The sequence below is a fragment of the Herpailurus yagouaroundi genome, unplaced genomic scaffold (genome assembly GCF_014898765.1).
Source record: "Herpailurus yagouaroundi ecotype Mexico unplaced genomic scaffold, PumYag 28, whole genome shotgun sequence".
NCBI classification, from domain to species: domain Eukaryota; kingdom Metazoa; phylum Chordata; class Mammalia; order Carnivora; family Felidae; genus Herpailurus; species Herpailurus yagouaroundi.
Genome location: NW_024412376.1, coordinates 92,169,848 through 92,192,785, shown reverse-complemented (window position 1 = coordinate 92,192,785; position 22,938 = coordinate 92,169,848). Strand labels below are relative to the sequence as shown.

Sequence of the window (22,938 nt, the reverse complement as noted above, 5' to 3'; positions counted from 1 at the left end):
GGCTCTGAGCCGACAACACAGGGCCTGCTTAGGATTCTCTTTCCCCCCCACCTCTCTGTCTCTCCCCCAACCCCCATGCATGTACACATTTGCGTGCTCTCTCTCTCTCAAATAAACTTAAAAAAAATAAAAGTATATTTTTAAATGAAACACTTACTATAATGTAATCATTGCTATTTTCCGATTACAATTAAGAAAGCAAGAATTACAGGATACATGTCACTTCATCCTTCTTGATGATTTAGAATCACCATTTTTTGAGAACACATCATTATCAGTAAAATTATGCAGTCTTTCTGAATTTGTTGTCAGTCTGTTAGCTGTCACTTCTGTTTTTGGGATGTTCTTTTCTGACACATCTCTAATACTAGTTATTATTTCTAATCATCTCTAAATCAAGTCCCCAAGTTAGCAGATTGAGAGAAGCTCTAAGAAACTGTCCTAAGAAGGATAGAACTTCCTGTTAAGGAGACTGTCAATATGTTTTAAAATTTTATAATTTCATTTTATTCCCAGAACTTGCTTCCTTACCCATGAACATATATTTTTAATTTCTTTTCTCAATATCACAAATATTTATATATTTTTTAAAGGGATTGAGCTAAAGAAGTAATTCTCAGAAATGTTAAAAGTTAGCAAGGCAAGATACATCACTAGTTCTTTGTGACTATTTACACTGGAGCCCAAAAGTGTTTCATATACAAAGATGAAATATTAGCAGTAAGCAACCCAGAAAAGTAAAAAACAAAAAAAACAAAAAAAACAAAAAAAAACCACAGTATTTTTCACTAGATATCAAGAGACAATTTATTTTAGTATCTTTTTCTGTTGCTAACTTTGAATATGATTCCTAATGAATGTCATGTAATATATGTTTAAAGTTTCCATAACTCTTTAATTCAGACATTTGGGAATTTTTGTCCAGAATTAAAATATTCTCTGTTCTGTATTTTGCATATAATAACAAATAATTACCAATATCTGTTGTCAAAAAAAGAGTAACTAGAAATATAATGTTTAGAACTATTCACACAGTCTCATGGGATAAATATTTAATAGAATATCACATAGCTTATGAAAAATCAGGAAATATGTCCTCACATTTAAAAAATTATCAAAGCTAAAACATTCACATAACTAATACAAAGGAGGTTGATTTTTTTCCCCCAGAAATGATCAATGTTCTCTTAATGTTTTCAAAAATTAAAACATTTTGGATTTTAAGAAATCACTTCTCAGTTTAATCTTTATGGAGACAAATGAGAGCAAATGATGTGATTTTTATTTTTTCACAAATGATTCCTTTTCAGAGGAAAAGATCATCATTTAAAAATATCTTCTTAATTTTCTTTAAGGAAATAATCTCGCTTAATATTATACTCCTAGGCAGCATTCCACATGGATGTCTTCCTTTTTCAGAGTGTTTAAGGCTCAGGTACTCAGGTATCCAAATACCTATGTCACATTCTAGCTTGGGTTTTTGACTGATCTAACTTGTTTTACTTTAGTTTTCTCATATTTCCTGTCAAATGTGGGGGATTAAATGTGTGTATAATTGCTGCCTAGTGTATAATAATTGTTCAATAAAGAAAACAAATGACTTTTTACCTCTATTGCCTAAATTTCATGATTATGATTAGAAAAGTAATCATGATATAGTTTGCCAAAGCCTGCTATATGCATATAGCAATACTTGAATGAGCTCATGCTTAGTATTAAATGAGGAAAGGAAAATTATTTTTTTAAGTTTATTTATTTATTTTCAGAGAGACAGAGACAGCGCAAGTTGGGGAGGGACAGAGAGAAAGGGAGACAGAATCCCAAGCAGGTTCCTCACTGTCAGCACAGAGCCTGATGTAAGGCTCAAACTCATGAAACCGTGAAATCATGACCTGAGCCAAAACCAAGAACCAGACACTTAACTGACTTAGCCACCCAGGCACCCTAAGAAGGGAAATTATTAAGTAAAAAAATAAACACATAGATATGAAATACAAACTATATTCTTTTTCTATATATTGATGATACATATACATACTTAACTGTAGGAACTGGTGAAAAACATTATTCTAAGAGAATTAGCTCTGTGTTGGTCCAGATATTTTTTTCTCTGATGTTTCTGGTCCTAATAACCATATTTTGTGCCCCATACCTTTATTATCCTTTCTTTGAGCTTTGACCTCATTTTATTGGGATGATACTACTTATGAAGAATTATTTTTTACTTCTTTCTCAAAAGGTAAGAGGAGAAAAAACTTATTTAGAAAAAAACACTGAAAATGAGATAAGGCTCATTATCAGCTGTACCACAAAGGTTTCCTTCACTGTGCTCTACAATTTTTTTCACTAAATTCTTACAGTCTGCTGCATATCTTGTTTCTGTGTTTTCACAGACATACAACTTTCCTTTTTCTGAGATCTCTGTGACCTTGTTATGTCCCTGTATTGTTTCCACACTACTACCAAGTAAACAATTAATATCTCATTTTGAGAGAGTAACTTCCAGATTCAGTGTTGTATATGATGTGTGTGTGTGTGTGTGTGTGTGTGTGTGTGTGTGTGTGTGTGTGTACATGGAAAGACAGATATGGAGTACTACATATAAGTGTGTGTCTTTATATATTGTGGAGACTGGGTAATCTTTCATGTATAAAAATAAACAGTATAAGAAACTATTTATTTTGTTTTACTATTTTGTTACTTTTTAAGTTTTTTTTAATTTTTATTATTTTTAGAGAGACTGTGAGTGGGAGAGAGGGGCAGAGGGAGAGAGAGAGAATGTTAGCTGACTCCACATTCAGCACGGGGCCCAAAACGGGGCTCAATCCCACGATCCTGGGATCGTGATCTGACCTGAAGTCAAGAATTGAACACTCAAACCACTGAGCCACCCAGGCACCCCCAAAGTAATTTATTTTATAGCTTTTTTTTTAATTTCAAGAGTTATTTAAGCTATATAGTTGTAGATAAAATACTTTTCAGTTATTTTCTTAATATTTTATTTGAAGAAAACTCAATTGCCCAATCCTTAGAGAATAAATTCCTAAGTTTATATAAAATGAATTGTAAGCATTTATGAAAGTTTTTAACTTAGTAATATTTTTCTCAAAATACAATTATATAAATTGCTTGATTCATCTCTAAATTACTACAACAATTATAAAAATATTAAGAGTAAAAAAGTTTTAGGTAAGTTTTAGGTAAAGAGTTTTTAGGTAAGAAATTGGCTTTTTAATACCTAAAGCAGCTCTTTACATAAGTCTCATTCTATCTATCATTTATCTATCTATGTATCTATTATCTATCTATTTCAATAAGCTGCTTCTGCCATGGAGTGAAATGTTTGTGTCCTCCCAAAATTCATGTAGAAACTGTAATCACAGTGTGATAGTATTTGGAGGTGGGGTCTCTGGGATATTATTAGGTCATGAGAGTGGAGCCCTCCGACGGGATTAGTTCTGTTATAGAAAGAGACCAGAGAGATGGCTCACTATCTTTCTGGCATGTGACAATAGGTCAGCAGTCTGCAACCCAGGCAAGGTTTCTCGCTAGAACCTGGCCATGCTGGATTCTTGATCTCAGACTCCCAGCCTTCAGAACTGTGAGAAATAAATTTCTATTGTTATAAGCCACCCAGTTTATGATACTTTGCAATAGAAGCCTGAGTTGACACCATCTATTTTCTATCTATTTAATGGAAATAATATAAATTATAATTTTTGTTAAGATCTATTTAAGTCAGTAGAATAACAATTTGAAAGAATTTACCATAATATTCTTTTGGTATTTTTGCTTTTAAAAAATATTAATACTTACTTCCATTGAAACATTATTAATATACTGAAAAATAATGAATCTATGAAAATAAAAAAAGTGTTCACCTTAACAAACAAAATATAATAAGCTGTCTGGAAGATGGTGTGGCAGGCAGTGGTCTGTTCTGTAAATCTTCAGTTACAGAGCAACATTTTGAAACAATTGTATGATATATTCAATGAAGTATGAATGTAATATAATGGAAATGTCTATAGAGGAACAATAGTTAGATAATGAAATATCTTATATGCCATACTACACTGGGTTGGGTTCATCCTTTGGTTGATGGAGAATTATAAAAAAAAAAAAAAGCTGGACAGCACTATGAGAGGAATTATAGTTAGAAAAGCTGTTTTTGGATGATTTCAAAGATGACTAACTGGGACCAGGTAAGGAGAGGTCAAAGGAAGTTGAAAAATGTAGTACGTCATTCATTAAAAAAGAAATAAGAACCTAAGAGAGATGGGAGAGATTTGCATTTACTGGCAGTGGGTGAGTGACTTCTATAACTTTCCTTTTATTTTTTGTAATTTGTAATAGAGATTATTGTCATAATGAAAGTGATTAAGATTTCTTTTAGTAAAAGTTGTAAAGTGCACTGAATCAGTTCTATCTTAGTGTAATAGATTCAATCATATTGCAAATTATTTATGATCTATAAATCAATATGATGAGTCAGTAAAAATTGTCTCAATATGTCCCTTTCTGGTCCTTTTTTAAAAGTTTGTTGAGTCTTCCATTTAGTTACCATTCAGTTATCAATCTTGTTATTGTGTGTTCTGGGCAAAAATATTTAGAAATATTTTCTCTCCAAACATATTGTCTGTCAGGACTATATTGAATGAGTGAAAATTTAAATGTTAAAGTAAAATACTAAGTTTATCAATTCTGGTCTATTCTAATTTTCTCTCTTTTTTTAATAAAACAGTAAAAAATTAAAAATTACTGTAAATTCAAATGAAGCTCACAGTTTTGCTTCTTTATATCATTCCAATAAGTATTGTGTAAAAATAAATTCAAAATACTAAAAGTTTATTCAAAATAAAGCTTTGCATAAAAGCAGGAGAATTTAAACCCTGGAACAGCAGGGCGTAGTTAATAGTAAATAAGCAAACTTGTGTAAAATTTTATTTTAAAGCAATGTGTTAAGTTGTTCCTAATGCTACTTAGGTCTCTTGAGATCTCACAAAGGACTCTCATCTCCCCTATTAGACACAAAAAAGCAGAGTTCCTGAGAAACCCCAATGTAATTGGAAGCATATAACAATTTTATTTCCTTCGAAGACAATTCTAAATGAAATGCTTGAGTCTTGGTCTTCATGGCTCAGATGTGGGAATTAAGAGAGAAATAAAATGAAATAAAGTGAACAGAGAATTACTCTGTGATCTGCTCTGTTTGGTCATTGAGGGCAAGGGCTTGATTCATTGTGTTTGCATCACAGTCTGGCAGATTACAATGCATAAAGTTAAACAAACACATTTTTTTTGTTTAAGAACCTCATGGAATAAAACCCCATTCCATACTTAGAATGAAACTTGATCTTTTCACAGAGGGTCTTAGTGACAGCATAGTATACTAATTAAAAACACAAACTCTGAAGTTAAATTGTTGTGTTCAGATCCCATTATTATTTGTATCTGGTCAAGTTTCTTAACCTCTTTGAGTGCGTGAGTTCCTCCTATGAGTTATGATTAAAATAAGTATATTGCCACATGGAGTGCTTTTAAGAATTAAATAACGTTTTTAGAAGAATGCCTCTATGTTAGATCTTTGTGTTAATAACAATAAACCTTAGTGCACTCCTAACATTGGTTTTATAATTTCAAAAATCCTGTTAGAGCTAAAGTGTCAAAATTTATTCCTAGGGAGGAGAAATAAATATGTAGGACTGGCAAAGATTGAATATAGACGAATGAAGTTGAATAAGCTAAAAATTCCTGTATTGTAAGCATAGATTTTTTTCCTTTATGTTTAGCACTTCATATAAAGTAGCCAAATTTGATTATTCTGATTATAAAATAATAACCAACTATGGCTTTAAAATAGGATTTGAAAGGCTGCAATGAATGATTTTTTAAAAGGGAAGTTCCATGTTTAGTAATTTATACTAACCTTTAGGAGATTTTAAAACCAGAAATAAAAGAACATGTACATTATAATTGAAATGAGGATAATATAGATTTTCTTCAGTTTGCCTTTGTTAAAACAAAAGAGATATATAGCACTCATTATTACATCAACCTTTAAAAAGTTCTTTTTTAATGTTTAATTTTTAAAAAATTATTTTAACGTTTACTCATTTTTGAGAGACAGAGTGCAAGTGGGGGAGGGGCAGAGAGAGAGGGAGACACAGAATCTGAAGCAGGCTCCAGGCTCTGAGCTGGCAGTACAGAGCCCAATGCAGGGCTCAAACCAATGAACAGTGAGACGAACTGAGCTGAAGTCAGATTCTTAACCAACTGAGCTACCCTGGTGCCCCCCCCTTTTTAATGTTTATTAATTTTTAAAGAGAGAAAGAGCATGAGTGGGGGAGGAAAAAGTTCTTAATGAAAGGACTAGTCAGACTAAATAAATTGACATTTAATATTTTATAATAAATTGTTTATGGAAAAACTATGATTTTTCCTTTAACCTTTAGAAGTACCTTTTTCCCACATTCCCTACCCCCCCTCGTATGTGAAAGAGGTAATTTAAATATCCAGCCTTACAGTTTATAGTGTGGATTACTGCGATTAACTGTGCATCTCCAAGCAACATATAGCTATTATGCAAAACAATTGTGAACAGATGATACATTAAGAAGCACAGTTCCGCTCTGTATTCAGTCCTTGGTACTAAGAAATATAGCAGTTGAGATGGAATATGCAAATGGAAAATCGACCCAAGGTCAGAGTGAGAAAAGCAAAATGACATTCTTTGTTGGTTTCAAAATGAGAAATCCATTTCTACCATACTGTGAAGTTAAAATAAAAGTTAAAGAAAATCAGTAAAATATATATATATATAGATATTTCACCTACTCCTTGCTGCTTTAGCTAGAAAATAATTCAGTGAAATTTGCCACTACAGAGAAAAGGGAGAATTATTTATACTATATATTATCTCCCCAGGATAACTATACTTTCATTTCCTAACATTTTCCCCCTTATATTTACTCTAATGAGATAAAGTAGTATGTAGGTGATAGAACATTACTCTAGAAGTTATCCATAATCTTTGTCCTATTTATGTTTTTATTACTGGTTGGGTGACCTTGAGAAAGTATGTTTATCTAAATTTCTTTCTCCATTTTAAATAAGTATAATAATCATTGATAACTATATTGTATACTTCATTTTTTCTGGAAAGATTAAAAAATTCTTAATTGATTTATTTAGGTAGGTAAATTTTATAATCATAATTTTCTCTTTCTCTTTCTCTTTTGTGGGCATGGCAGGTATAGAGAGATCATCTAATGATATTTTTCAGTTTATGGCATACTGTCCTCACCGACTCTTTTCTTAAGTATGTTTTTCCTACTCCCAACTTCTCCTTTTATGCACTTTTATTATTTTTTTTTAATATTTATTTTATGTTGACAGAGAGAGAGAGAGAGCAGGGGAGGGGCAGAGAGAGGGAAAGAAAAAGAATCCCAAGGGCTCCACTCTGTCAGCTCAGAGCCCAAGGTAGGGCTCCATCCCACAAACCATGAGATAGTGATCTGAGCCAAACTCAAGAGTGGGACACCACCAACTTAGCCACCCAGGCCCCGCTCCTTCTATGCACTTTTCTAATGAGTGTGATATATGCACTTTAATGACCATATTTTCATATTTAAAATATGGTATTGTGTGTGCTTAATTTATAAGGCTGTAACTCAATTTACTTTTTCACTCATTCTTATGTTTAAAGTATCTATGGAGATTTATTCAATACTTCTAAACACGGCTGAGAATTCCATTATACTTTATCCACTACAATTTATTTACTATGCTAATGATGCCTCTGTCTACCTTAGATTACTCCCATTTTCTTGTTACTGCAAATGATGCTAAGATACAGCGTTCTACTTTATGTACCTTTCTGTACTTGTGCAGGAATTTCTCTAAGGCTTAAAATCATGGCTGGAATGTCTGAGTCAAATTTATTTCAATTTAATTTAATTTATATAATTATGTAACTTATATAGTCTAAATTTTCATCAAAGGAGTAGACATTTGTATCCACAAATTTTGATAATTACCAATTTTTTTGCTGTTTGGTTGTGAAGATTGTGTACTATACATATATTTTTAAGGATCCAGATATATGGAACTTTTTTATTTTAATTAATTAACTATTTTTTAAAGTAGTTTTTGGTCCACAGTAAAATTAAGAGGAAAGTGTAGAGACTTCCTATATAGGTCTTGTTCCCACATATATGTACAGACTCCCCCATTATCAACATCCCATACCAGAGTGGTGCATTATTACAGTCTATGAACCTACACTGATAACATCATTATCACCCCAACTCCATAGTAACATTAGTTTACTCCTACTGTAAATTTTATGGGTTTTGATAAATGTATAATGATGTATATCCATCATTCCAGTAACATAGAGAATAGGTTCACTGACTTAAAATTCACTGAGTTCTGCCTATTCATCCCGCCCTTGTCCCTTACCCTCTAGCAACCACTGATCTTTTATTGTCTGCATAGTTTTGCTTTTTCCAAGCATATAGTTAGAATCATAAGGTATGTAACCCTTTCAAACTGGCTTCTTCTAGTTAGTAATGTGCATTAAAGCTTTCACCATATCTTTTCATGTCTTGGTGGCTTATTTCTTTTTAGTGATGAATAACATTCCATTGTCTAGATGTACCACAGTTTATCCATTCACCTAGAGGGACATCTTGGTTGTGTTCGACTTTTGGCAATTATGAATACATTTTCTGTAAACATCTATGTGCAGGTTTTTGTGAGGACGTAAGTTTTTATTTCATTTGGGTAAATACCATGGAGTGACTGTTGGATCATATGGTAGGAATATGTTTAATTTTGTAAGAAACTTCCAACATGTGTCCATAGTGGCCGTACAATTTTGCATTCTCATAAGAAATGGATGAGAATTCCTGTTGTTCAACATCCTTGTCAGCGTTTAGTGCTGTTAGTGTTCTAGATTTTGGCCATTCTAATAGCGTCATGTGGTATCTCATCTTAGTTAGCATTTCACTAATGACATATATTGTTGAACATATTTTCATATGCTTATTTTCCATCTGTATGTCTTCTTTGATGGGATGTCAGTTCAAGTCTCTGCTCATTTTTTAATTGGGTTGTTCATTTTCTTGTTAAGTTTTAAGATTTCATTGTATATTTTGGATAATAGTTCTTGTCAGATATGCCTTTTGCAAATATTTTCTCCCAGTCTATCGAGTGTCTTATTCTCTTGATGTGGAGGATTTTTAATCTTTTTTATTTCCTAATTTCACTTATTATGACTAAAGACCACAGTAAGTGATATAGTTCTTTAAAAATTACTGCTTTATTTTTAGCATTGTCCATGATCAAATTTTATGAATGTTTCATAAATGCTTAAAAAATTTTTATTGCTTTGAATAAAGCAATGTTTATTGCAATATAATGTGCTGCTTAATAGCATAGACTGTGCAGTTCAGAATAACTGATTTTGCAATCCTGTTTTGCCAGTTCTTTCTGAGCAACCTTGGACAAATTGCTTAAACAATGTTTCGTTTTCTTAGATGAAAAACTGAGATAACAATAAGACAAATTCCATAAATTTGCACTAGGGATTAAATGAATGAATTAATGTAGGTACTTATCCAATACCTGATAATGTGTTAAATACACTCATGATTATAATTTATTAGCTTAGAATAATTGTGATTTTCAATGTTTTTCTGTATCTTTATTTTTTTCTTTAACTATCGGCCTTTGATGAAAATATATTAAGTGCTTTTAAAATTTCATAGTTAATTGCTATATTCATATGAATATAGTCTGTATCTTTATTATTAGGTATGTCTCATGCTAAAAACATTATATTGATCCATTTTACTTTTACCAGTATATAATACACCATTTTTTATGACACTTTGTTAGTTTTTTTGCTTGTTTTGCTTTTCATTAAATACCAAATTGTTTCATATTAAGAATGCTTCTTAGATTTTTTTGGTCCATGGTCTTATTCCTTTATTTTTAGATTTTAGCCTCCTTCTGATTTAACTGCTTTTTTTCTTTTGTATTTTTTGTTTGTTTGTTTGTTTTGAGAGAGAGAGAGGGAGAGAGAGAGAGAGGGAATGCACAAGCAGGGGAGAGGGGCAGAGAAAGGGAGGGAGGGAGGGAGAGAGAGAGAGAGAGAGAGAGAGAGAGAATTTTAAGTCGGCCCAACACCTGTACACCCAGCTCAGAGCCCAACCTGAGCTGAAATCAGGAGTCAGTTGCTTAACTGGTGCCCCTGTTTCTTGTATTCATATTGCTCATCCTTATTTTTTTAATTTGAAGAACTTAAATTATATTTGGTTTAACTGTTTACATTTATTGTACTCATTGATATATTAGGAATTTTTCTTCCATTTTATTTCATATTTATTTTCATTTCCTGTCTTCCTTTGGATTTTCCACACTTCTTTCAACTAATTTGTAGAATTGTTTAATCCATTTATATTCTTTTGAAAATTGCCTCTATGAGGGCTGATATTTTCTTTTCTCTCTCTATTTAATCTTTATACTTATTAACATATGTAACTTTCCCTAAATAAAAATTGTATTTTTGTGTACTCTTCTTTCCCTCTCTTCTGTTTCTGTACCCATACTTCTGCTTCTGCCACTGTGTGAACTTTTTCGAGAATTTTGTATTTTTAAAATCTTTTCTATTTTAGACAACAAAATTTGCTAACTAAATTATATATTAGTGTCTAATTTATGTATATCTCTATTTTTAAATCTCATCTTATAAATGATAATTTTGCTAGATATAAAATCCTAGGTTTTGGGGGCACCTGAGGGGCTCAGTGGGTTAGGCAGCTGACTTCAGCTCAGGTCGTGATCTCAGGGTTTGTGGGTTCAAGCCCCATGTCGGGCTCTGTGCTGACAGCTCAGCACCTGGAGCCTTCTTCAGATTCTGTGTCTCCCTCTCTCTCTGCCCATCCCCCATTTGTGCACTCTCTCTCTCTCTCTCTCAAAAATTAAAAATAAACATTAAAAAATAAAATAAAATAAAATAAAATAAATTAAAATAAAATAAAATAAAATAAAATAAAATCCTAGGTTTAATTGTCTTTTTCAATCAATCAATCAATCAATAAAGTGACTTTTTTTAGACTTTGAAATATACCATTATTATTTCTTACAGCCAGTATTGCTGTTAAGGGATCTCATTATCAATTTGTAACTTATTATTTTGGAAGTAATCTACTTTCCCTTTTTAGGAGGTTTAACGGTTAACTTTTGTCTTCTATTATAGTGTGTATGTAATTGTGTGCTTCTGTGTCTCCTTCAATGCACTGTTCATATTTTTTAGACTTCTAAAATTGGATCTTTCCTCTTAAATTCTGGAAAAATATCTACCGATTTTCCTCCTATTTATTTATTTATTTAAAAAAATCCCCCTAGACTCTTTTTATATAAGTAATGAATTTTAACATTTTATTTCCATATTTAACTTTCATTTTTTAAATCAACTTCTTTATTCCATCTTCATTTCTCCTGAGGAAAATTAGGTCTTTTACTTAAATTTTTTTTTTACCTTTTTACTACTTACTGTAGAGCATGCTGATTTCATACTAAAGTGAAGTTTCAAAAAATTAAATCAAAAATTCTTTAGTGTGTAATGATAATATCAGTATCAACAACAATAATAATGTTTATTTAGTGTTTTCTTTGCTAGTTCTTTTAACTCCCTTGATTTCACTGCAATCCTATGAAGTAGCTCCTATTAATAGCTCCTCTTAGGGGCGCCTGGGTGGCGCAGTCGGTTAAGCGTCCGACTTCAGCCAGGTCATGATCTCGCGGTCCGTGAGTTCCAGCCTACATCAGGCTCTGGGCTGATGGCTCAGAGCCTGTTTCCGATTCTGTGTCTCCCTCTCTCTCTGCCCCTCCCCCGCTCATGCTTTGTCTCTCTCTGTCCCAAAAATAAATAAAGGTTTAAAAAAAAAAAATAGCTCCTCTTAGAGATAATGAAGCGGAACCACAAAAATACAACTTCTACCTAGAGCAGGTCTCATACTTGGCAATTATTCCTCATGAAGAAACACTAGGTTATTATTTCCTTCAGAAATCTAATATGAATATATTTCATTACTTTTAAATAATTTTTCTGTTTAATTTTTTCTTTTCTCTTTGTTTTGCTGGCTTCTGGCAGTGTGATGTAGTAAAATGAATACAGAACAATCTGATTTTGTTCTTTAGTGAATATCAAGTGCTGTAATAGTGCCTGACTTGTAGTAGTTTAATAAAATATTGGAGGAATAAATAGATTGGCTGAATATAGTCTTAACTTATATTCAAATTACAGAGAGTCATCAATGGCATGCTTTTAAAGTAGTAATGACCCATAATTATGGTATGGATTTTTCAATTTGATATCCATGCATAATCTGCAATATTTTGAATCAATATGTCTTTGAAGTTTAAAACAAATTTTACCTTGAAACCACTGTTTATGAGAAGTATATAAGACTTGCATATTCTCAATCTGTATATGCTATGGAAAGGGGATTTGAGAAAATATTAGAAATAAATTAATCATATATATAGTATATGGAAAGTATTAGTGAGGAAAATGCTTTCAATGTATTTGAAACATGGTAAAGCACTGACCTCTAAATATGTGTTTCTATCTATCTTTTGAGAAATGACTTACTGTGAGTTAACAAAGGTTAAAAACAGAACTATGTAAACTTTCGGGAGGCCAGGATACAAAGGCTCCAGACTACAAAATATTTTATTAAAACATTAGAATCTACTAAAGACAAAAACAATGAGAATGTTTTCTTTAAATAACTTATAAGACTCTTAGATCAAGAAAGTTTATAAATAGATTAATTCAGCTTATGAAAGCAACATTATAACTGTTACAGTTGGACAAAACTCTGAATAAATAAACATTTCACAAAAGCATATATATGATTGACTAATAAACACATACAAAGATGCTAATATCTTTTCCCAACCTGTTGGTTGCCTTATAGTTTCATTGATTGTTTCCTTTGCAGTGCAGAAGCTTTTAATCTTGATGAGGTCCCAGTAGTTCATTTCTGCTTTTAATTCCCTTGCCTTTGGAGATGTGTCAAATAAGAAATTGTTGCGGCTGAGGTCAGAAAGGTTTTTTTCCTGCTTTTTCCTCTAGGGTTTTGATGGTTTCCTGTCTCACATTCAGGTACTTTATCCATTTTGAGTTTATTTTTATGAATGGTGTAAGAAAGTGGTCTAGTTTCATTCTTCTGCATGTTGCTGTCCAGTTCTCCCAGCACCATTTGTTAAAGAGACTGTCTTTTTTTTCCATTGGATATTCTTTCCTGCTTTGTCAAAGATTAGTTGGCCATACTTTTGTGGGTCTAATTCTGGAGTCTCTGTTCTATTCCATTGGTCTGCGCGTCTGTTTTTGTGCTAATACCATGCTGTCTTGATGATTACAGCTTTGTAGTGGAGGCTAAAGTCTGGGATTGTGATGCCTCCCGCTTTGGTCTTCTTCTTCAATATTTCTTTGGCTATTCGGGGTCTTTTGTGGTTCCATACAAATTTTAGGATTGCTTGTTCTAGCTTCGAGAAGAATGCTGGTGCAATTTTGATTGGGATTGCATTGAATGTGTAGATTGCTTTGGGTAGTATTGATATTTTAATAATATTCTTCCAATCATTGAGCACGGAATGTTTTTCCATTTTTTTATATCTTCTTCAGTTTCCTTCATAAGCTTTCTATAGTTTTCAGCATACAGATTTTTTACATCTTTGGTTAGGTTTATTCCTAGGTATTTTATGCTTCTTGGTGCAATTGTGAATGGGATCAGTTTCTTTATTTGTCTTTCTGTTGCTTCATTATTAGTGTATAAGAATGCAACTTATTTCTGTACATTGTTTTTGTATCCTGTGACTTTGATGAATTCCTGTATCAGTTCTAGTAGACTTTATAAAGAACTCACCAAACCCCAAACCCGAAAACCAAATAATCCAGTGAAGAAAAGGGCAGAAAACATGAAAAGACACTTCTCTAAAGAAGACATCCAGATGGCCAACAGGCACATTAAAAGATGCTCAATGTTGCTCCTCATCAGGGAAATACAAATCAAAACCACACTGAGATACCACCTCATGCCAGTCAGAGTGGCTAAAATGAACAAATCAGGAGACTATAGATGCTGGCGAGGATGTGGAGAAATGGGAACCCTCTTTCACTGTTGGTGGGAATTCAAACTGGTGCAGCAGCTCTGGAAAACAGTGTGGAAGTTCATCAAAAAATTAAAAATATATCTACCCTATGACCCAGTGATAGCACTGCTAGGAATTTATCCAAGGGATACAGGAGTGCTGATGCATAGGAGCACTTACATCCCAATGTTTATAGCAGCACTTTCAACAATAGCCAAATTGTGGAAAGAGCCTAAATGTCCATCAACTGATGAATGGATAAAGAAATTGTGGTTTATATTCACAATGGCATACTATGTGGCAATGAGAAGAATGAAATATGGCCTTTTGTAGCAACGTGGATGGAATTGGAAAGTGTTATGCTAAATGAAATAAGTCATACAGAAAAAGATAGATACCATATGTTTTCACTCTTATGTGGATCCTAAGAAACTTAACAGAAGACCATGGGGGAGGGGAAGGGGAAAAAATGTTAGAGAGGGAGGGAGCCAGAAGGTAACAGACTCTTAAAAACTGAGAACAATCTGAGGGTTGATGGGGGGGTGGGTGATGGGTATTGAGGAGGGCACCTGTTGGGATGAGCACTGGGTGCTGTATAGAAACCAATTTGACAATAAATTTCGAATTAAAAATAAATAAAAATTATAAATAAAAATTTAAAAAAAAGCAAAGATGCTAAACATCATTAGTTATCAGGGAATTACAAATTAAAACCACAAAGAGATTACAAAGGAATGACTGTAATCAAATAATAGTGTCAAATGTTGCTGAGGATGTGGAGAAACTGGAATGTATTGCTGGTGGGAGGGTAACATAACTCAACAATTGTGGAAAACATTTTGACAGTCTCTTAAAAAGTTAAATATAACCTGCCATACATCTCATCAGCTTCACTCCTATTTACATACTCTACATACGTAAAAAAAAATCTGTGCAAATACACTTGAATGTTCATGGCAACATTATTCAAAATAGCAAAAAAAAAACCAAAAAACCACAAAAAACAAACAAACAAAAAAAAACAACCCACATGCTCTTTAATTGATGAATATGCAAATAAAATATGGTGTTACCAATACAGTGGAAAACTATTTATATACAAACAGGAACAAACTACTGATACATGCTACAACATAAATATACCTCAAAGACTTGATGTTAAGTGAAAGGAACCAGATACAGAAGACTATTTTTTATATGGTTGTATTTACATAAATGTCCTTAAAAGATAAATTTTTAAAGACAGAAAGCAAATCAGTTGTTGCCTGGGACTAGGGATATTTTTGGGATTGACTGGAAACAGGTGTAAGGAACCTTTTTGGAGGGATGGAAAATTCTGAAATTGTTCACTGTGATGGTGCAAAAATACCTAAATTTATTAAAATTATTGAATTGAACATTTTAAAAGGGTGAATTTTTAAAAATACAACTTATTGTCAAATTGGCTACCATGCAGTGTGTACAGTATGCTCTTGGCTTTGGGGGTAGATTCCTTTGATCATCGCTTACATACAGCACCCAGTGCTTATCCCAACAAGTGCCATCCACAATGCCCATTACTCATTTTCCCCTCCCTGCCATCAACCCTCAGTTTGTTCTCTGTATTTAAGAGTCTCTTATGGTTTGCCTTCCTCCGTCTCTGTTTGTATCTATTTTTATCCCTTTCCCTTCCTCTATGGTCTTCTGTTGTTTTTCAAGTTCCACATATGAGTGAAAATATATGATATCTGCCTTTCTCTGAGTGAATTATTTCACTTAGCATAATACCCTCCAGTTCCATCCACATTGCTGCAAATGGCAGGATTTCATTCTATCTCATTGCCAAGTAGTATTCCATTGTATATATAAACCACCTCTTCTTTACCCATTCATCAGTTGATGGACATTTATGCTCTTTCTATAATTTGGCTGTTGTTGAAAGCACTGCTGTAAATATTGGGGTACATGTGCCTCCATGCATCAGCACTCCTGTATCCTTTGGAAAGTAGTGCTATTACTGAGTCGTAGGGTAGTTCTATTATTCAATTTTTGAGGACCCGCCATACTGTTTTCCAGAGTGGCTGCACTAGTTTGCATTCCCATCAACAGTTTAAGAGGGTTCCCATTTCTCCACATCCTTGCCAGCATCTGTAGTTTCCTGAGTTGTTAATTTTAGCCACTCTGACTGGTGTGGGATGGTATTTCAGTGTCATTTTGATTTGTATATTCTCAAAGGGTGAATTTTATGACATATAATTTGTACCTCAATAAAGCTTTAAAAAATAGTGACTGCCACAAAAGAAAAGTAAAATTGCTGGGTTCAGGGAGTTTGTAATAATCTTACTGAAAAAATTAAGTAAAATTACATTAAGTTTTTTCCTAAGCCTTTACTAATGATATCAATGGCAACAATAACATTTATTGCGTATTTTCCATATGCAAGGTTATTAACTCATTTATTTTTTTAAACGTTTTATTTATTTTTGAGACAGAGAGAGACAGGGCATGAACGGGGGAGGGGCAGAGAGAGAGGGAGACACACAATCGAAAGCAGGCTCCAGGCTCTGAGCCATCAGCCCAGAGCCCAACACAGGGTTCGAACTCACCGACCCCGAGATCGTGACCTGAGCTGAAGTCGGACACCTAACCGACTGAGCCACCCAAGCACCCCTTAACTCATTTAATCTCACAATCTTAAGAAGTATCTACCATTAATACCCTCCTTTTAGTGATGATGAAACCAAAACCATAGAGGTTAATTAACTCAATAATCACACAGCCTTTAGTTAAACCAGGATACAGGTCCAAACAGTCCAGCTTAAGAGAGCCTACTCTTGCCTGGACGTCCCTACCACCATCATCCATCTGTATACGCAGCTACAGTGTGTGACATGAGAGAAACATGAGGTGAAACAGTATAATTTTTTATACTGGAATCTGTTTTAAACCTTAACAGTAATAACATTTTAGAATAAGCATTACATGCAAAATTAGAGTATATGACTAATATTTAAGATAATGGCTAAAATGATATAAAAAATTCAGGTAAAAATTCTAATAAGAGATGCTGAAATAAACAAACAACAAGAAGAAGAACAACAACAAAATGCTGAAAACCTTTAGTGAAAACTTTACCCTTAAAAAAACTGTATCCCTAGGAATTATTTTGCTCTCAGAACAAACATGGAAATCTATCACCAAGTGTTGAAATAAGTTCTTAGGTATATATTTGGATATATATATATTTGGTGAAGATTTAGACTTTGAAAGAAATAAAACTAAGTGATTCTCTAATTAGAAGGCAGTTTGGGGGCTCCTTGGTGGCTCAGTCGGTTGAGCGACCGACTTCTGCTCAGGTCATGATCTCACAGTTTGTGAGTTCAAGCCCCGCATCGGGGTCTGTGCTGACAGCTCAGAGCCTGGTGCCTGCTTCGGATTCTATGTCTCCCTCTCTCTGTGCCCCTCCCCCGCTCATGCTCTGTGTCTGTCCCCGAAATAAATAAACATTAATTTTTTTTTTTTAAAAAGGCAGTTTGGACTTGACAAAAACTTGGTGGTATTTTTTCCATGACTAAAAATATATTTAGCCTAGTCTTTGAAATGACTACACAGTAATTGGTTGGACTTAATTTAAGCAAATGGTAGAAAAAATGAATATTATTCTTGATATTTAATCTTAAATTAGCATTGCCTAAATGCCTTTTGAAATGACTGCAATGATAGAATGATGAATGCTCTATAATCCCTTTCATGTTTCAATGAATTGTGACAATAAAAAATGCCCTTAGGAGTTACTTTGGAGGTTTCATCAGGATTAACATAATAACAACATGCAGGAAAAGGATTAGAAGAATCATTTTAGGAAGGGTATTAAATTCAATATTTGTAGGACTGAAATTGAAAAACAATAGATACTGCAACAGGAGCCTACAACGTGCCCAGTTTAAAAGACAATATTATTGTTCAGAGTAGGTTAAAATAATAGAAGATATTGTTAGAAATACACACATCAATTCTTTTTGTTATGTTTGCTCTGAAGATAAAATTAAGGACTCTATGCCTTAACATATGTGAAAAGAACTTTTGGGAAAATATAAAATTTAGACTAGAACTTGAGAAAGGCAGTCATCCAAATGACTCAACAGTTACATTAAAATTTGTTAAAAAGAAAATATCTTCATTAGATTTTCTCTAGCCTCTTAGCACTAAATATGTGATTATAATGATGATTTTCAAAAGTTTCCTGAATTCTTGTCTGTGGCAGGATATAATGAGAGTTTAATGAGATCTACCATTAAATTGAATGAGTACATTGGATTTATCTCGGAAGGAATTCTTACATTACTGTCCCTTCTGCATATAAAAGTCCTTTTTATATACTTACTGAACTGAATTAATTTAAATCACTTTGAGGTTTTGGGTTATAAATGTGCAGGATTACAAGGCTACATGTCACAGACTGTACACATGTTTTTAGTATTTGAGTATAGCAGATGCCACTTTGTAGGGGAGATTACTGTTAAACATTGAGACTAGAATGATGAGTAGTCTATTTTTAGAGGAACGGGGTATATTTTTTAGAGTTAGGAGAATTGTATCTGACTGAGTATTCATTAACTGTGGTTTAAAATGTGGATGTACTAGGTATTAACTGGTTTTCCTACTCATCTCTTTCTATCTATTGGCTGTTTTCCCAAATCTAAAATTTCCTAAAATGGCCAAATGAAATGAAAGCCTAATAAGAGCTACAAATCTTATTCCGGGCAAGAATAGTCTTATGTTACCCACTAAAAATGCTTGAGTGTGTTTTAATTGTAATGCTGGCATTTGATTCATAAACAATAAGCATTTGTATGCACAATTTATTTTTATTTTTTTATTAAAAAAATTAATGTTTTTATTTATTTTTGAGGCAGAGACAGAGCATGAACAGAGGAGGGGCAGAGAGAGTGGGAGACACAGAATCGGAAACAGGCTCCAGGCTCTGAGCTGTCAGAGCCCAATGCGGGGCTCAAACTCACGGAGTGTGAGATCATGACCTGAGGTGAAGTCAGACGCTCAACCAACTGAGCCACCCAGGCACCCCTGTATGCAAACAATTTTATAGAGGTTTCGTTCATTATACTGTCACTTAATTTCATATGGCTTTATTAAATAGTACTGAACAATAATTTTATTCTCATCACTGAAATCATCTTTAAGGAAAAATTGCAAAGCCATTATCATTTTTATTTATTTTAGTCACTAATTTTATTTCAGTATCATTGCATCTTATGTTTCCTATCACCTATTGTAATCATTATTTAGCCAATGGGCTGTTATGCATGTATATTAAAGAAAAACATGACTAAATATGAATATATTTTAAAACTGTTTAACAGTCAAAATTGTCATGCTGACAGAAGTCAGGTAAACAGACTAATAATGTAAAAAAATAAATCATTTACCATGCCCATCTGATTTTCATTTACTTATTTACTTGATGTATTCCTAAATCCTCCAATTATTTTATTATTGAATAAATTTTTTTTATTTATATATGAAATTTATTGTCAAATTGGTTTCCATACAACACCCAGTGCTCATCCCAAAAGGTGCCCTCCTCAATACCCATCACCCACCCTCTCCTCCCTCCCACCCCCCATCAACCCTCAGTTTGCTCTCAGTTCTCAACAGTCTCTTATGCTTTGGCTCTCTCCCACTCTAACCTCTTTTTTTTTTTTTTTTCCTTCCCCTCCCCCCATGGGTTCCTGTTCAGTTTCTCAGGATCCACATAAGAGTGAAACCATATGGTATCTGTCTTTCTCTGTATGGCTTATTTCACTTAGCATCACACTCTCCAGTTCCATCCACGTTGCTACAAAGGGCCATATTTCGTTTTTTCACATTGCCACGTAGTATTCCATAGTGTATATAAACCACAATTTCTTTATCCATTCATCAGTTGATGGACATTTAGGCTCTTTCCATAATTTGGCTATTGTTGAGAGTGCTGCTATGAACATTGGGGTACAAGTGCCCCTATGCATCAGTACTCCTGTGTCCCTTGGATAAATTCCTAGCAGTGCTATTGCTGGGTCATAGGGTAGGTCTATTTTTAATTTTCTGAGGAACCTCCACACTGCTTTCCAGAGCGGCTGCACCAATTTGCATTCCCACCAACAGTGCAAGAGGGTTCCCGTTTCTCCACATCCTCTCCAGCATCTATAGTCTCCTGATTTGTTCATTTTGGCCACTCTGACTGGCGTGAGGTGATACCTGAGTGTGGTTTTGATTTGTATTTCCCTGATAAGGAGCGACGCTGAACATCTTTTCATGTGCCTGTTGGCCATCCGGATGTCTTCTTTAGAGAAGTGTCTATTCATGTTTTCTGCCCATTTCTTCACTGGGTTATTTGCTTTTCGGGTGTGGAGTTTGGTGAGCTCTTTATAGATTTTGGATACTAGCCCTTTGTCCGATATGTCATTTGCAAATATCTTTTCCCATTCCGTTGGTTGCCTTTTAGTTTTGTTGGTTGTTTCCTTTGCTGTGCAGAAGCTTTTTATCTTCATAAGGTCCCAGTAATTCACTTTTGCTTTTAATTCCCTTGCCTTTGGGGATGTGTCGAGTAAGAGATTGCTACGGCTGAGGTCAGAGAGGTCTTTTCCTGCTTTCTCCTCTAGGGTTTTGATGGTTTCCTGTCTCACATTCAGGTCCTTTATCCATTTTGAGTTTATTTTTGTGAATGGTGTGAGAAAGTGGTCTAGTTTCAACCTTCTGCATCTTGCTGTCCAGTTCTCCCAGCACCATTTGTTAAAGAGACTGTCTTTTTTCCATTGGATGTTCTTTCCTGCTTTGTCAAAGATGAGTTGGCCATACGTTTGTGGGTCTAGTTCTGGGGTTTCTATTCTATTCCATTGGTCTGTGTGTCTGTTTTTGTGCCAATACCATGCTGTCTTGATGATGACAGCTTTGTAGTAGAGGCTAAAGTCTGGGATTGTGATGCCTCCTGCTTTGGTCTTCTTCTTCAAAATTATTTGGCTATTCGGGGCCTTTTGTGGTTCCATATGAATTTTAGGATTGCTTGTTCTAGTGTCGAGAAGAATGCTGGTGCAATTTTGATTGGGATTGCATTGAATGTGTAGATAGCTTTGGGTAGTATTGACATTTTGACAATATTTATTCTTCCAATCCATGAGCAAGGAATGTCTTTCCATTTCTTTAAATCTTCTTCAATTACCTTCATAAGGTTTCTATAGTTTTCAGCATACAGATCCTTTACATCTTTGGTTAGATTTATTCCTAGGTATTTTATGCTTCTTGGTGCAATTGTGAATGGGATCAGTTTCTTTATTTGTCTTTCTGTTGCTTCATTGTTAGTGTATAAGAATGCAACTGATTTCTGTACATTGATTTTGTATCCTGCAACTTTGCTGAATTCATGGATCAGTTCTAGCAGACTTTTGGTGGAGTCTATCGGATTTTCCATGTATAATATCATGTCATCTGCAAAAAGCGAAAGCTTGACTTCATCTTTGCCAATTTTGATGCCTTTGATTTCCTTTTGTTGTCTGATTGCTGATGCTAGAACTTCCAACACTATGTTAAACAACAGCGGTGAGAGTGGGCATCCCTGTCGTGTTCCTGATCTCAAGGAAAAAGCTCTCAGTTTTTCCCCGTTGAGGATGATGTTAGCTGTGGGCTTTTCATAAATGGCTTTGATGATCTTTAAGTATGTTCCTTCTATCCCGACTTTCTCAAGGGTTTTTATTAAGAAAGGGTGCTGGATTTTGTCAAAGGCCTTTTCTGCATCGATTGACAGGATCATATGGTTCTTCTCTTTTTTTTTGTTAATGTGATGTATCACGTTGATTGATTTGCGAATGTTGAACCAGCCCTGCATCCCAGGAATGAATCCCACTTGATCATGGTGAATAATTCTTTTTATATGCCGTTGAATTCTATTTGCTAGTATCTTATTGAGAATTTTTGCATCCATATTCATCAGGGATATTGGCCTGTAGTTCTCTTTTTTTACTGGGTCTCTGTCTGGTTTAGGAATCAAAGTAATACTGGCTTCATAGAATGAGTCTGGAAGTTTTCCTTCCCTTTCTATTTCTTGGAATAGCTTGAGAAGGATAGGTATTATCTCTGCTTCAAACGTCTGGTAGAACTCCCCTGGGAAGCCATCTGGTCCTGGACTCTTATTTGTTGGGAGATTTTTGATAACCGATTCAATTTCTTCGCTGGTGATGGGTCTGTTCAAGCTTTCTATTTCCTCCTGATTGAGTTTTGGAAGAGTGTGGGTGTTCAGGAATTTGTCCATTTCTTCCAGGTTGTCCAATTTGTTGCCATATAATTTTTCATAGTATTCCCTGATAATTGTTTGTATCTCTGAGGGATTGGTTGTAATCATTCCATTTTCATTCATGATTTTATCTATTTGGGTCATCTCCCGTTTCTTTTTGAGAAGCCTGGCTAGAGGTTTGTCAATTTTGTTTATTTTTTCAAAAAACCAACTCTTGGTTTCGTTGATCTGCTCTACAGTTTTTTTAGATTCTATATTGTTTATTTCTGCTCTGATCTTTATTATTTCTCTTCTTCTGCTGGGTTTAGGCTGCCTTTGCTGTTCTGCTTCTATTTCCTTTAGGTGTGCTGTTAGATTTTGTATTTGGGATTTTTCTTGTTTCTTGAGATAGGCCTGGATTGCAATGTATTTTCCTCTCAGGACTGCCTTCGCTGCGTCCCAAAGCGTTTGGATTGTTGTATTTTCATTTTCGTTTGTTTCCATATATTTTTTAATTTCTTCTC

At 34.0% G+C, this 22,938-nt stretch overlaps 1 protein-coding gene across 4 annotated transcripts in view; it reads left to right on the top strand.

Moving 5' to 3' along the window:
- Positions 1 to 22,938, top strand: part of CCSER1 (coiled-coil serine rich protein 1) — a 1,345,367-nt gene that overhangs the window by 1,223,705 nt on the left and 98,724 nt on the right. The gene's annotated exons all lie outside the window — the stretch shown is intronic.